This window comes from Pelmatolapia mariae, linkage group LG23 (genome assembly GCF_036321145.2).
Source record: "Pelmatolapia mariae isolate MD_Pm_ZW linkage group LG23, Pm_UMD_F_2, whole genome shotgun sequence".
NCBI lineage: Eukaryota > Metazoa > Chordata > Actinopteri > Cichliformes > Cichlidae > Pelmatolapia > Pelmatolapia mariae.
The window spans coordinates 1,608,567-1,624,830 of NC_086246.1; the positions used below are offsets into that span (position 1 = coordinate 1,608,567).

Below are 16,264 nucleotides of genomic sequence, written 5' to 3' on the forward strand. Positions count from 1 at the left end.
AGTGATGATGGACTCTGCATCCTCTACCTCACCTCCTAATCTCTTTCTTCTTTAACACATAATTAAAATCACTCCAAAAGAGTGTAAACTTACTGAGGAAGTCTCTAACTTGTACACATTTGTACTTTTACTTGTTTTATGAGTTATTTTTAAGAAGAGTAAAGTTATTCACATAAAGTTTTTATTCTTCTGTATTTATTCTTTTGTATCATGTACCACAGTCATACTGAACTTTACAGACCTGGTGAATTGGAGAAAAAACACACACACACACACACACACATATATATATTATATATATATATATATTATATATATATATATATATATATATATATATATATATATATATATATCAGCTTCAGCAGTATTTCGATTTATCTTATGAATTCCAGTCTAATGTCAATTCACTGAGTTCAGTTTTGGTCTTAAACTCCAGAGAATACCACCTGGTTCAACAATCTTTTTATCTGATTATTGGCAAAATGTTTTCTTCTGAGAGATGCTCCTGAGGCTGAAATTGAGCCCAGAGAAACAACAACAAAGTTTAGTTCCTCTGGATTTTCCATGGAAAATTGTTTTATCACTCATCCAGGTGACTTCTCCAGTGTCACGGATGAGTGATGAATGTATCTCCCACTGGAAACCATTGTGTCCAGTTAAAGTCATTCGGTTTTTTTAAGGAGAGTTGTTAGATGCTGTGCTCGTGAGGACAATGGGTTTTAACTTGCTGCACAACACAAAGCTGCTATACTGGATCAACGATCAAAACACTTAATTGAGCAGAATTAAGTCAAAATGTAATATCCTCATATGATGACACATCACACACGACCCAGCATTGTTCTAAGAATGCAAACTTTCTTATTGGAAGTTTCCACAGCTGCCAAAAAGGGACAGATTTCTGTCTGGTCTTAATGAGTGGTCGTTGCTCTCTCGTTTTCTCTGGAATTGCTGCACGGAGGATGTAACACCCATGATAAGCGCTGAGGTGTGTGTCCTTGTCAGAAATCAGCCATCCTCAGCTTCCAGGTTAGGAAAAGTGGAACCAGAAGATATTCAAATGCATCTCTTCACAGCTGCTGATGAATTCTACAAAAAACAAAGTTTGTTAAAAACATTTGCAGGTGAATCACCACTGATTTATCAGTGCCATCCATTTACTCAAAAATTACTGACAAGTGGATAACTAGAATATATAGTTTATAATTTCAAAAATGTCCTGTACAAAATCAGGGCTCGCAAAATTTCAAAATCCCTGGTAGCCCTTCGGGCAGGGACTCTTCAGTTTTTGGTAGCCCAAAATAAATTTAAGTAGCCCGAATAAATAAGGGAGCAATTTTTTTTATGTTTTGTTTCCTGTTTTGTTTCCGTAACGGAAAAAAAACATTAATCAAAAAATTGTTGAAACACAAATTACAATATTGTATAAAAATTACAATCATCAACTCAAATACTTGGTTGTAATTGAACAGAAATTTCTATGAACTTGTAAGAACTGTACAACAGGAATCAGTCTGTGTCAGATCCTGAATTTGAAATTTCCACTGGAGTCACGGGTAAGAGGCAAGTGGAACCAAGATCTAGGCCATTTGCTTTTTGAAGTTTGCAAAGACTGCTAAATTTTGCCAGTGGTAGTTCACTCTTTGCAACATAGTAGGCTGTTCTTAACAGATTTTTCAGGTTGATTTTTAGTATGTTATTTGCAGACTGAGCAATAATCAATTTCTTGCATTTCTCATGGGCTCTAATGGGGGCCTTTCTTAAAATTACTGGTCCCAGTAACAAAGGCACTTGTCGACTCAGAAATCGAGGGAAACCAACAACACACCCGGCAGAACATTATGTTATTTACACGGGTGCACATAAGTGGTCCGCATGTGCGCATTCGCTGTCAAAATAAAAGACGCGCACCAGATAAGAAGTTGCAACGCGCGTTTGCGTCCATATAAAAGGCAGTGTTTTTGTCTGCTAGAGTGGGATTTTCACGGCACATTCTGCACCAAATCTCTGTTCATCATTTGTTTAAAGCCAGCTCACCTCCTGCAACCACTTTTCCTAGAATACGCGCTTCTTTTGTGGTTCGGACTCCATCTGACATTTCTTTGGAGGTGGAGGAACACCAAAGTAATTGCTTAAAGGAGCTTCTTCGACATCTTTAAGAGTTCTAAACAAATGTCTGTCCTCCTCCAGAAAATCTTATGGACGCAAACACGCGTTGCAACTTCTTATCTTGTGCGCGTATTTTATTTTGACAGCGAATGCGCACCTGCGGACCACTTATGTGCACCCCTGGTTATTTAGCTTGTCATATTCCAGCCACAGAAATTCTTTTGTCCATGAAACCATAAAGCTGCACTTTCTTTTTGCCTTATAGTCTGATTTGTCATAACTTTTCCGTTTTGTGGTAAGCTTTTCTTTGGCTGTCACTTCTTCACCCTGACTGGTCTTATTTGGCTCAGCAGAACTAAAATATATATCCTGCTGCCTTTACACACGCACTCACATAACGCTCAGCGATTCTCTGCGCGATCAACCTCTCACATGTTTAAGCTTCCTGCGGGAGATTTCACTTGTCATGTTTGATAGCAAACTAACGATTGATAAGACGATGTCAGAGGAATTGGTGCGCAAATTATCGTCACTCACCAATCAGTACTGTCGCTCTCTATACGCAGTTCGCGCGATTGCAAAGTGAAAGCAAAAAACAAGCGCAAATTCAAATGCGATTTCAATATGTCACATATAGGGCTGCTCGATTATGGCAAAAATGATAATCACGATTATTTTCACTGAAATTGAGATCTCGATTATTTGATGATATTTATTTAACAATAACAATGTATTGAATAATGGCTTTAAAGATTGTCAAAAATAGTATAAAATAGTGTGCAAATACTGATAACAGTGCAAATGTTTGCAATATAAAAAATAAAATGTAAACATCTATGTTTAGTGAACTTTGCCATGTCGCTCTGTGGTGCAGCTACAACACCAAAGTTTACACACTATGTCTACTTGATCCACGTCTGACTCCGCGAACCCATAATGTTTCCACACCACTGAAGGGTTTTTTTTTTAACCTCTTTTCAACCAACGGCAGTCACTCTCCTCTCCAAATAACTTCTGCTTAGCTTTCCGAGCTTCCCTCTGTTAGCTCCTCTTAATTGTTGTGAGGCGTGTTCGAAACGCAGAGAGGTGCGCTCGATTTGCCACACGGAGCAGCGCGAGAGTAAAGCACGAGGGAGGTGCTAATAATCGGCTCAGTCATTTTTAATGATCGTTGAAAGCCCAGATCGTAATTTAGATTAAAATTCGATTAATTGAGCAGCCCTAGTCACATATTGACAGTGGTTCACCGATGCCAATGACATATTTACCCAGCTACATTTCCGAAAGAATGCAAAAGCATTGACATATATTTTTCCTTCCTATGATAGCCCGACGGGCAGGGCAGGGATAGATTCTGGTAGCCCGACTGGAAAAATCGCTAGCCCCGGGACGTCGGGCTAGCGATTTTGCGAGCCCTGAAAATGAACTATATATGACAAATGTGGTGCTTGTGGAATTTTTAACAAGGACCCTACAAAACTTTACTCATGCTGCCAAACTTTTGACAGCTAGGTGTGCAGTTCCTGCTTTAAATGGATCCACTTTTAAGATTAAGGAATCTAAGTGATAAGAGGCCAGAAATGTTTGAACTCACTTATGAACCTACATCACTGAGGCCATCTCTCCTGCATGAAGTCCAGGTGCTGGTTTTCCAGTGTGTGCGTCTGATGGCCCAAAGCTGACTCGGAGCTGTAACACCATCCATGGCTGCAGTATGGAACAGATGTGGGTGTGTCCTCATCTCCCAGAGGAGTCCAAATCGTCATCAAACAGCCCTACAGACACAAAAACGTGAAAATATAAACAACCAGACTATCAGCAGTGATTTAAGTACTTTAAGACCTCTGTGAAAATCATTTACAGTATATATCACAGAATTTAAGGCCTTTATAATCACAGAGCATAGAGAGAAAAGTACTAAACTGAATCAATTTCAGCTTTCATTTTTCATGATGTATATTGTATTAATAATTAAATTTCATTATCTGTATCTTTACCACACATTTACCACACAGGTGTAGATACTATAGGTTCAGTGAATGCTTACATTGCACTGATTAGAATATACTGGACATTCAAAGCTAAGATTCAGCACACTGTGTTAGAGGCTGGGATTTGATGAATTCATCATATATACAACCTTTGATCATCATTTATGTCCAGTTGAGAATGAATCTGTGCTCTCACATATTAAATGAACTGAAATCAGTAGTGTGATCTCCAGTCTTGATATAAGGAATGAGAGAACTGACAGCTGTTATTTTAATCAGCCTGTCTCAGTTGTTTTAAGTATCACAAAGTAATGTGGTAACATCTGGACTGACGAGTTTACTGTCAGCATTTTAATCGCTAGTTTAAAGGCTGTAGGTTGCAGCCATTGCTCTAACACTGTATAAATGTAACAGGGCTCAGTGCTGGTTCTAACAGTCTGAGCTGCTTCCAGCTTTATTTGTGAAGAGCACAGCAGCTTACAAAACACGTAGCTAGCTCGTACAGCTGCGACGTAAAACTTTCATAAACTAAGATGTCCTTAAAATAACGGGGCTACGTGCGGTGATGCTAGCGTTAGCCATGTTAGCACCTTACCTTCAACAGGTGGTCAGACTGTGTAGACAGGCACTCAGTCAGAGGTTGCGCTCTCCGTTTCGCTGCAGGGTCCCTTCATTCTTCACATATCCGTGTCGAGCCGAGTGTAAATCCCGAGGCTGAACGGCCTTTGTACAAGCACACACGCTTCTTAGCAGGGCGAAGCTATGAGCTAGAAAAATCCAGGCTGGCAGACAGCCTGTGTCTGACCAACCAATCAGAGAGCTCCTTACATCCCACGGTGTGGCTAATTTGAATAGCCTCCAGCAAGTTGTTAATCGAAGAGCTAATCCAGCAGCTAATCCAGCAGCTAATCCAGCAGCTAATCCCGGAGCGAACAGGAAAGGGAAATGGATTTTGAACTGCAGTTTATTAAATTGCAGGTGGAAAAGGGATTTTGAACTGCAGTTTATTAAATTGCAAGTGGAAAAAGGATTTTGAACTGCAGTTTATTAAATTGCAGGTGGAAAAAGGATTTTGAACTGCAGTTTATTAAAGTGCAAGTGGAAAAAGGATTTTGAACTGCAGTTTATTAAATTGCAGGTGGAAAAAGGATTTTGAACTGCAGTTTATTAAATTGCAAGTGGAAAAAGGATTTAGAACTGCAGTTTATTAAATTGCAGGTGGAAAAAGGATTTTGAACTGCAGTTTATTAAATTGCAAGTGGAAAAAGGATTTTGAACTGCAGTTTATTAAAGTGCAACTGAAAAAAGGATTTTAAAATGCAGTTTATTAAAGTGCAATTGGAAAAAGGATTTTGAAATGCAATTGGAAAAAGGATTTTGAAATGCAGTTTATTAAATTGGAATTCAAAAATGAATTTACAATTGCAGAATTTATTCTACAATTCATTATTAAAGCACAGAAATTTTTATTTCGATGCGCGTGGCTCTTGTGGTCCTCCATAGGAAAGAACCATTTTACATATTCAAAGAGGAGAGAAAGAGAGAGACAGTGGTCAGGCTTACCTTATTTAACCCTCTGGGGTCCAGGATATAATTGGCCATTTTTGACTACTTTTGATTTTACCTCTATATTTCACCTTTAAAATAAGTTTTTCTTGCCTTGTTTGGTATCATTATTTTCAGCACAACCTCAAATATCTGACATTTGAGATATTTTTTCAAAATCCGAGTAGAAAAAAGTTATATTTTTTACTGTAAAACCCACAAACATGTTAACGAATCATTTTCATAACTTGAAATGCAAATAGAAATTGTACATTTCTAAAAATTATGCACAAGTTTTGCAAACAACAAAGTTATATGGTACTATTTACCTAAAAATGCAGCCAAGGCCTCAGTCGTTTTTTTATATAACCATTTAAATCGATTTACAGAACAATCAGGTGTGCTGCATCAAATAAGAAGGCACACAAATTATTTGTGCCAGTCCAAAAAATGTAGTTTGTGTTCAGTATAAGACAGAGGAGAACACCACAGGCCTAAACCCTGCAGGTCTGACAGCAGGAGGTGCATCAGTCCAGTTTTTTCATGTGGGAACAGTGTTTACACTACACAACACACTAACTCTAGCCTCCAAACACGCTAAACTTCACTAATGTCTCACATATGAAAACTCGCTGTCTCTCTGTCTTTCACTCGCCCACTTTCCGTCGCGGGTGTCACTCCTAAAAACTTCCCCTTCTCCCTAAACAACCAAATGTCACATGTTGCCTTATCATTTTTTTATTGGCTGACATGGTAAACTCTAACACCAATAGGGAAGGGGTGTTTTTTCTTTTTCTTTTTCTTTTTTCACTCGCAAAGGGAGTGTGTTTGCTAGCGCTGTCCGCAGAAAACGCCGTTTTTACCGTTCTTCCCGCTGTAAACACCACTGTTTTATTCAGAAAAAAACATTGTGTGTATTTTTTATCATAACTCTGGTTTTACGTGGCCCATTGACACAATTCAACAACTGGTACATAGTTTGAAGTCCACACTTTCGACCCAAGTTAAAATGGAGACTCTGACTCACTGCATCTTGTAGCTGTGTCGTTTTAAATCGGTCGTGTGATTTTGACGCGCCGGCGTGTCTGGCGACCCCAGAGGGTTAAAGAGAAGATCACATTGTCGAGTTTTCTGGGATTCAAACATGTTCATCACCCTGTCGTTGAAGTCTGGTGATTCTTAGATCAAATCCCGCTCAACAGACAATACAGCCAGTGCGTTCTGCCCCATAGTACTTTGAAGAAAGGATTTGATAATATTCAGTGTACTAAAATACCACTCTGCCTCTACCGATGCCATGGGAGTTGTGATGGCTATTTCTGTTAATTTCAGTGTTTCAGGAAAAAGTGTCCTGAACTTTGCTCTCCGTCAGCTTCCTGAAGAGTGACATTGCAGACTTTAAACCTGCAAATTCGCTCCAGTGTACAACACAATCAACTCACCTTTCAGTTTCTCTCTGTAAATCATTGGGAAAAGTTCGCTTGCAATCACTAGCTACTTCTAGAGGAAACTTTATTTAAACTGTGGAAACAGCTCAGGATCGATAAGCTCAAATAAAAGCAAGTGCTGTACTTTCTCAAGCGAGCCTTTAAATGCTCCATCATTATCTCACAGTGCTGTCTACTGACACATTGTCAGCCTGTTGTATCGTGCGCAGCTAGCATGCAACAGGCAAAAATAACAAACCCACTGGACTAATATATCTCCATTGTTATTTACTGTCCGTCTCTTTCAGACAGTTACGTAGATAAACTAGCCTGTTCACATTTTCAGAGCAGCTCTCTTTTTTGCTACTATGTGACCTGTAAGTGAGAACAGTCTCTCACATGGGACAGAAGTGGCAGGACTAATCAAATACTTGCAGGGTTGGACAGACAGTTGTGGGTGCGTCCCTGCTCGATTGCACCACCACTGCAGTGGGCTGTCTGCCTCACTGATGGTGGATTCTGCTCTGTACAAACTCAGGGCCTTGTTACATAGGCTGTCCTCATGTGAATCTGTAGCACATTTCCTAATCCCCTATCTTCTCCCTCTGATAGTGGTCTAAAGTCCAGAGCAATCCATTTTACGAGAAAATTTGTAAGTTTGTCCAACGTTGAGTTATTAATTTTGGTCCTTAAACCAGTCATTGCATCAAGTTTGGGCTGCTGACACCTTTTGTTGGTAGTCGAACTGCTAGCGCTAACATTTCCCACAGTTTCTGCGCACGCTGCAGCATGTTTTGAATTTAGATGGTACCGAAAGTTTGAAGTGTTTCGGTGGTGTGTGTTAAGGTTCAAAATTAAGGGAGGGATACGGAGGAGGAAATCCAAATAACACACTGATCCTGCCAGGTGGAGTCAAACGATGATTTTTAATGAACACACGCAGCGTGGGGAGATGTAATCTGTACGCAGACAGCATCAGATCTCCGCCCAGCAACTACACAAGAATAGTTTTATACCACCAAGGTATTTTTTACTGACGCCCTCTCTACGTCATCCGATACAAAACATGCATACGTCAAATGAAAACCACAATGACTTTTAACATAGTTTGAAAAGAACATTGTCGGCAGGTGCATCCTGTCACTCGTCCTGCCAGCGCTTATCTTCTGGAACATCAAGCTCAGTTCTGCAACAAACTGTGACATATGCAAACACGATTTTGCAGTTGCAAGCTAAACATGATTAAACTCTTACCTATAAATGAACCCACTAACTGTATGTGTGTCTCGTCCTTAAATGCTCTCTCATCTCACCCGTTGCACTTCTGACCTTTCACCAGAACAGAGGCTCATCCTTACATGTAATAACCTAACTGGAACTATATATGTAATATGTTGAATACATGTTTTAATCAAGAACCTCTACTAAAAGCTTAATCAAAAGATATAAATGAATAAAAGATAATAAAGAATAAACTAGTGAGAGTCTCCTGAGACTCTGCTTTCGGTTTCATTTCCTGCAAAAGCACACTCTGCAAACCTGCAGTTTCCTGTCAAGACTTTTAGCAGACGCTATACTCAGAGGTGAGCCTTTTTAAATAATACAATGTAATCTGCATATACACATTTTGTCATGGTCCCTGTGCCTTCCCGGCCAGCCCAGTGTGGCCACAAGTGTTTGTTGTTTCTCTCTCTCTCTCTCGCTCTCGCTCTCGCTCTCTCTCTCTCCCCACTACCTGTCTGCCTGGGCGGAGCTCTGACTGGGCTCCCGCCCTTGGCCCACGCACCTGCAGCTGATCTCGAGTAATTTGCAGTTGATCTCTGGCTCTTCTTAAGGCTGGGGCTCTGAGCTATTCGTCGCTGGAATATTGAGTAACCCTCGTCAGTATTGCCTGGCTTCATTGTGAATCAGTTGTTCCCGTGCTTGCTGCCGACTTACCCTCGTCTATGTTTATAGGTTTATCTGGACCCCGTGAGTGTGAGTGGGTTGTTCGTGTGAGGAGTGTTTGGACAAGGGGCGGAGGAAGTGTGAAGAAGTGTGTTTCCCCGGGACCCTGGTGTCCCCCCCCCCCCTTCACGTGTACATAGGCGCTGACTGAGGTAGCACGGTTCTACAATACTTTATTTATCACTCCGGTGTGCTGAGTCCGTCCACCACCGTGACACATTTTAAGATTATAAAAAGCATTCAAAAGCATTTAGGATTATAGATTCAACTCAGCAGTTTAAAGTGGTTCTTACTGGACCTGTAATAAAGGCTAATATGATACCAATATATTTGAACATCTGAATGCAATATCAATACTGTTATTAGTGCAATGGTAATGATGATTATAAAAATAGCAGCAAATAATAGCAGCAAAATATCTTCCTAACCTCTACATGTGCAAATGAAATTTTCCTCCGGTCAGTCCTACCAACACGCTTTATTCTGATTCTTCCATTTTTGTAGCTGTGTTCATCAGTGTAATCGGTATACCAGGAAATCATGGACTGACAAAAGTTTCCCCATGCTTTCCCTTTTTTTAATGCATTATTTTTTTCAAATTAATTAATCTCAATTAATGGATTAAATTCCCACTCTTTTTTTTAAGTTATTACAAACAGAACAGACATGATAAGAAGGGGCGATAAGAAGGGGAAAGACATGGATGTGTGCACCAGAGGCGGAGGCAGACATTTGATACACCCAGGGCTTAGCCCTAAAGGGTAGTATGCATGTGGGATTTGGGGTGGAGGGGGGTAGAAATGGCTGAAAGATTAATAGGCTCTGTTTTGAGTTTTGTTAAAAAAAGAATGACTTCATATAGGGAAACATATATATCACATATGCAGGACACCTTAAACTAGTTTTTAAATTAAGCAGCAAGGCAAAACAAAGTCGGGGCTGTATCAAGACACAGGGACTAAACCCCAATTCAACGAGACCCAGAACTAATCTGGAATTAAAACAGGACTACAGCAGTTCAAAATCAGGACTACTTAGGACTTAACCAAGACAGAACCAGAATCAGAACTTGATGATAGTAGCACTAAAAATCATCATAGACCTGCACTACACTTATTTTTTAATTCTACCAAAGTACACTATTTAGATTCAGAAAGCTTTATATAATTATTTGGCCTTGTTGTGCAAACAAGCCTGCATAACTTAATAAATATAGATTTGAAAAATCACAAAACTAAAAGGAAACACTAGGTACGAGATACATGAGTACCTATGATATGGTGATAAATGATCACAAGCTGGACCTTGACCTCCCTGAAATCTGACCAGCCACTTTAACCAGATTACTAAGTCTGGTCTTACTGTTCAAAGACAAATTACCGTACTAAGCAAAGATACAAAACATTAAAACAGATTCAATAAAACTTTTTTTTTTTAAAAAAGGGTCATCATTTCAGATGAAATGTTAAAACTTCTTAGTCACCTTAAAAATTACAGTCATTCTTGAACCTTTTTCACTTTTGCATCAAGATGTGACTTTCAAAGGACATAACCTTACCAAGAACAACCCCGAAATACTTATAACTGTCCACCAGTTCAAAGGCTGCACCATTTACTACTGTTAGTACAGAATGGGGGGATGGCTTCCTTATGTATAATAATTACCATGTCCTTAGTTTTCAATGTGTTGATCTTTAAGAATGACTGATCACACCAAGAAGCAAACTCGTCTAAAACAGGATGGGAATACTCTTCATCGTGAAGGAGACTTACTATGACTGTGTCATCTGCATATTTAATGAAATGCCTGTTAGCCTGTGTACTGCGACAGTCATTAGTGTACAAAATATATAGAGCAGAGAGACAACAAACCAAGCACGAGCTTTGGCCCCATCTAGATGGCGATATAGGAAATTTAACAGAGTGACAACTGCGTCATCAACACCCCAACAAGGCCTGTATGCAAACTGTAGTAGGTTGATAAGCTTTTCTACCTGCTGCAGAATCCCCTCCCTGATAAGGTTTTCAAAGGACTTCATCACTAAAGATGTTAAAGGCCAAAAATAATTTAGTGATGTAGGTTTGGTGGTCCTAGCAACTGGAAAAATAATTGATTTTTACCTTTTCCAATGTGTTAATAAAATTATAATAATTACCATATAATTCAATTCCATTTTATTTATATAGCGCCAAATCACAACAAAAGTTGCCTCAAGACGCTTTATATTGTACAGTAGATCCTATAATAATACATACAGAGAAAAACCCAACAATTATATGACTCCCTATGAGCAAGCACTTTGGCAACAGTGGGAAAGAACAACTCCCTTTTAACAGGAAGAAACCTCCGGCAGGAACCAGGCTCAGGGAGGGGCGGGGCCATCTGCTGTTGGGACAGTGAGGCTGAGGAGGTCCTACAGGACTGCTTTGAGACAAGTGACTGGCAGATATTTGTGGATGCAGCTGATGGCAACATCAATGAACTCATAGACTCTGTCATTAGATATACTGGAAAATGCATGGACGACACCATCACTAAAACCACCGTCCACATATATCCAAATCAGAACGCTGGGTAAATAAAGACATCCACGTATGACCTCAGAAAGTCCATAAAAAAGGCCAGAAAGGACTACAGGGACAATATGGAGTACAGCTACCACGGCTTTGAAACCAGGCCACTGTGGAATGGACTGCGCTGCATCACTGACTTCAAGAAGGAGAACACAGGCAGTGTTCAGCCCACCGCAACTCTCGCAGACAAGCTCAACAACTTCTGTGCTCGTTTTGATGCAGACAACAGAGAGCAGATCCTCTATCCTCAGGAGCACAGTGAGGCTGCAACTCTAACTCTCAAAACAGAAGCTGTGAGATGGACTTTCTAAAAGGTCAATCCTCACAAAGCTCTTCAACCTCTCCCTGAGGCAGTCAGTGGTCCCCACGTCCCTCAAAGCATCCACCATCATTCCTGTCCCCAAAAAATCAGTGGTCTCCTGTCTGAATGACTACTGTCCTGTTGCACTGACATCAGTCAATATGAAGTGCCTGGAGCGGCTGATCAAAGGTCACATCTGCTCCTCCCTCCCTGACACACTGGCCCCTCTTCAGTTCGCCTATCGGAAAAACAGAGCCACAGAGGATGCCATCGCCCTGGCAATGCACACCACCCTCACTCACACACCTGAAGACAGTCAGGAGAAATGGGTAAAGAACTTTTCAGACCGGAATCTCACTCAACCTGAAAAGAAAGTATTAGCCAAAGGACTCAATTTTGCCATTTCTCCGCAACAGTTGCCCATAGTGGACCTCATCGCAGCCACAGAAACCGCCATACGGATTAATAAATTATCACAGACAGAAGCAGAGCAGATCAGGATGAAAGTCTCAGCCACCCTCTCCAGTGCCAAAGTCCCTCCATCCAACCTCACAATACAAGAAAAGAAGGCCGTCGCTTCCCTGAGCAAAGACCACAACATCACTATTTTACCAGCTGATAAGGGCAGGTGCACCGTGGTCCTAAACACTACGGATTACCACACAAAGATCACTACTCTCCTCAGTGACAACAATACCTACGAAGCTTTAAAGCGAGACCCCACAAGCAGCTACAAAATGAAAGTTATAGCTTGCTTATACCTTGAAAAGGACAAAATCATTGACCGCCTTACATATCACTGCCTTTATCCAGGGGATGCCATACCCTGCATTTACTGACTTCCTAAAATCCACAAGGAAGGGATCCCACTCAGACCCATAGTCAGTAGCATAAACTCAGCCACTTATAACATTGCAAAAAACCCTTGCTACCATCCATGCACCTCTCGTGGGGAACATACCACATCAAGAACTCCACCGACTTCACCGACAAGGTCCAGAAACTTACCCTGGATCCAGATGAAACCATGGTGTCCTTTGATGTAGTCTCTCTCTTCACTTGCATACCCACCACGGAGGCAGTTATTTCCGTGCCACTATTCTCAGCGCACGTTAAAAAAAAATTGAGCGCACGTAAAAAAAAGATTGCAGGTGCAAGTGTTGCATTTTGAGGAGAAATTTATTTTGAGCGTACAAAAGCTGAATTTGAGTGAACAAAATTCATTGCTGCGTGCAAAAAAATGTATTTCAGTGTTTGCGCTTATCCATATACACACACAATAGCACCCCCTCTCGCTCAGTTTTTTTATTTGCGCTGGCTCGCAATGTGTTGCTTGCGCTCACAACATTCTCTGCTGCGTGCGCTCAACTCTCTGTACACTCTGTGTAAGTGTGCCACAAAACCAACCAATCACAGACTTGGTTTCAAAAATTCTGATTGGCTCTTACAGTCTCCAATCAACTCGCTAGCTAGTGCCTTCCGGAAACACTGTCCACTCAGCCTCGCTTCTTGCATATAGAGGGATTTTTGATTTACTCTGCAGCCAAAGAAGAGATGGCAGAATCAAACAATGGCTCCAATAATACTACACCACAGCATCAGGTGAGTTTAATTTTTTTTGTGTGAATTTAGTAATTTGCTGTCCTTTCTGTTTAATATGCTGTGAAATTGTATTTACAGATGCAGCTGTAGAGTTTAAGCTAGCCTAATGGGTAATTACCAGCGTAGTTGTCTTACTGAGGCAGTGTATCCTAATCATGTTTTTTAGGGTAATGGTGCAGTTGAGTCAGCAGTCAGAAATCTGGTGTCTTTGCTGCTTAACAACATATCCACAAATCCTTCAGGGAGGCCAACAGAGAGTGGGCAGCCGGAGCCTAGAAATCTGACTATCCAGCAAGAGATGACAAGGTTTTTGCTTTTTTGTGTGTTTTTTTTTTCTAAACTTTTTGCAATCTTTTCTGTTAAAGTTATTTGGTTCATCAATTTATCAACATTGATTTTTAAATTAAAATGTGCTATTAAGGACTGGTGTCATATTTAATAACTTTATAAAACAATAACCCTTATGTTATGCAACACTGCATTTTTTTAAACTCATGCATTTTCATCCCACAGATCATTTCCAGGATATTTCAAATCAAACTTGAGCCGTGGTAAAAAGAGATGTTTAACATGTACTAAGCAGCTTGTTAAGGCAGGCAGTAAGACCACAGGCCTCAGTTTTTATTTGCTGTCAAAAAACACATCCTACACACCTTTGCCAGCTGAGGAGCTTGAACTCCTACAAGCTGGCATGGGGAGACAAACAGTGTCTCTTCCAGAAGATGGTGACCATGCAGAGGTAAGTTTGTATAGTCAGTATTAAAATAAGTCATTGGCAGATGCATTTAGCCTGAATCATATGCCACAGTCCATTTAGTGTTCCATTCTGCTGAACTGTGTTTTTAACTAAGATTTCTAGACTTCTGGAAGAAACCTTTCCAAAAATGGAATATCTTTGTGGAGGATGGCTCTTGCATAAGGCAACAGGTTTGTTGTTAATTCAGTCTTTATGTGTGTTTTTGGCATTCTTGCGTGCTCATACTGCATTAGGATTATGTAGTTGATACTTTTGCTGCTTGATTGTTTGTGCTATCTTTCTGTCAATAAAGGTGGGAGTGGTCGACGAAAGCTCACTTTAATTCCACCTAAAACAGAAGGATATTCTGTCAAAACACTGAAAGCTGTGTCAGGAGGTGGCAAATCCACTTTTTACACTTTTTACATTGTACCTCTTTTACACACTAGCTGGGTTTTAATTTCATATAAAACATTTTATGATCACATTACTTTAAAGTATTGTTAAAGTTTGTTGCACAGAACATGCTGCAATAATTTCTAATCATGTTTAATGTGGTAGCCTCTTTTAATCTAAAGCTGATTATTTTTCTTTGAGAACTTAGGATGTTTCTACCCTGTTTTTGTTAAGGGTGGATGATGTATTGCGTTGCCTTGAACAACAAGTCGACACCACAACAGAATTTAAGTTGTGTGTGGACAGAGAAGACCTTCCAGGCAGAGGCATTCTCCAGTGGCAGAGAAAAAAAGCTGCATCTCCCACCAGTGTTCTTAGGGTGGTTTTCATTGGAGAGGCAGGCGTGGATACAGGAGCACTTAGGAAAGAGTTTTTGAGTGGTGAGTTGCCTATTACCTGTTTTGTCCTAGTGTCAATAAATAATGGCTAACTTAAAAATGCGGATATTTTTTGTATGAAAGACATGATTTCAGGTATTGAAAGCAGATTCTTTGAAGGACCTGAGAACAAGGGCAAAAACCCCAAGTATTCTCTGACCGATCTTGATAATGAAAACTTCAGGTTGGTTACATACGAGCTTTGTGTATTACATTTAATACGCACCCGATATTTTTGTAAATGTTACCTGAAAATGAATTATAATCATTTGTCTACACAGAACTGTTGGTGAAATAATTGCAGTCAGCCTCGCCCAAGGAGGCCCATCTCCTGCCTTTTTCAAAGAATGGTGCTACAATGTCCTCTGCTCAGGAGAGGTTGAGTTCAGCTGTCTGTCTAAGGAGGATGTTGCAGATGTGGAATCTTCCCTGCTCATCAGCAAAGTGAGCACCTGGTTTAGCTCTGGCACATGATATATTATGAGTATGGTGTTTTTAAACACTTTTAACCTTCTGTATTTCCTCTTTCACATTATACATTTCCAGGTTGAAGATGCAGCAGACATACAGTCTCTGATGATGTGGGCTGATGAAATTGTCAGCTGTGGATAGACAAACCAGATAAAGATGGATAGTAAGGAAAGCATGATCCAGTAAGGGAGAAAAAGTCAGAGAGATCATTAACCCATCCCCAACTAATTTTTCATTTTTGTTTTGTTTTTTTGTTTTTTTTAAGTGCTATTGTCTTACACTGCACAACAAGACTGATTCCAATGCTACAGGAGCTCAGAAAGGGCATGGAACTGTATGGTCTTGTGAACCTGTTTGTTATAAATCTGTTAAATATTTTTGCTTTAACATGCAGGGCACTAGGAAGTATTCTTAGTTGTTAATTTAAAACATTGTAATCCAGATTGCTTTTTATTTAGAAAAGACTTCAGAAACATTTTCAAACATCACAGATGGAAACACAGGTGGTGCAGGTGGTGAAAAATCAGAGTCTTTTGCTGTCCAGCATGTGCTCCAGTGGATGACCGGCCAGTCCCATGTTCCCATCCTTCCTGATGAAAAGAGACATTTCAAAATAACATGCAAGGTTGACCACAAATGTAAGGAGCGGCTGGGAGATCACTCAATTTGTTACCCAGTTGTGAGTGCATGCACTTGTACTGTGACTTTTCCAGTGCAGCTTCTGG

At 40.2% G+C, this 16,264-nt stretch overlaps 2 long non-coding RNA genes across 2 annotated transcripts; one reads left to right on the forward strand and one right to left on the reverse strand.

The window, feature by feature from the left end:
- Positions 1–348: 348 nt before the first annotated feature.
- LOC134620711 (uncharacterized) lies at positions 349–4,886 on the reverse strand. Its single transcript, XR_010092134.2, has 3 exons — positions 4,699–4,886; positions 3,707–3,887; positions 349–1,092 (listed from the first exon to the last, which is right to left on the reverse strand). It is a non-coding gene; the product is annotated as an uncharacterized LOC134620711 (long non-coding RNA).
- Positions 4,887–14,986: 10,100 nt separating this feature from the next.
- On the forward strand, positions 14,987–15,422 carry LOC134620759 (uncharacterized). The gene is made up of 3 exons (XR_010092139.1): positions 14,987–15,071; positions 15,153–15,252; positions 15,350–15,422. It is a non-coding gene; the product is annotated as an uncharacterized LOC134620759 (long non-coding RNA).
- The last annotated feature ends 842 nt before the right edge of the window (positions 15,423–16,264 follow it).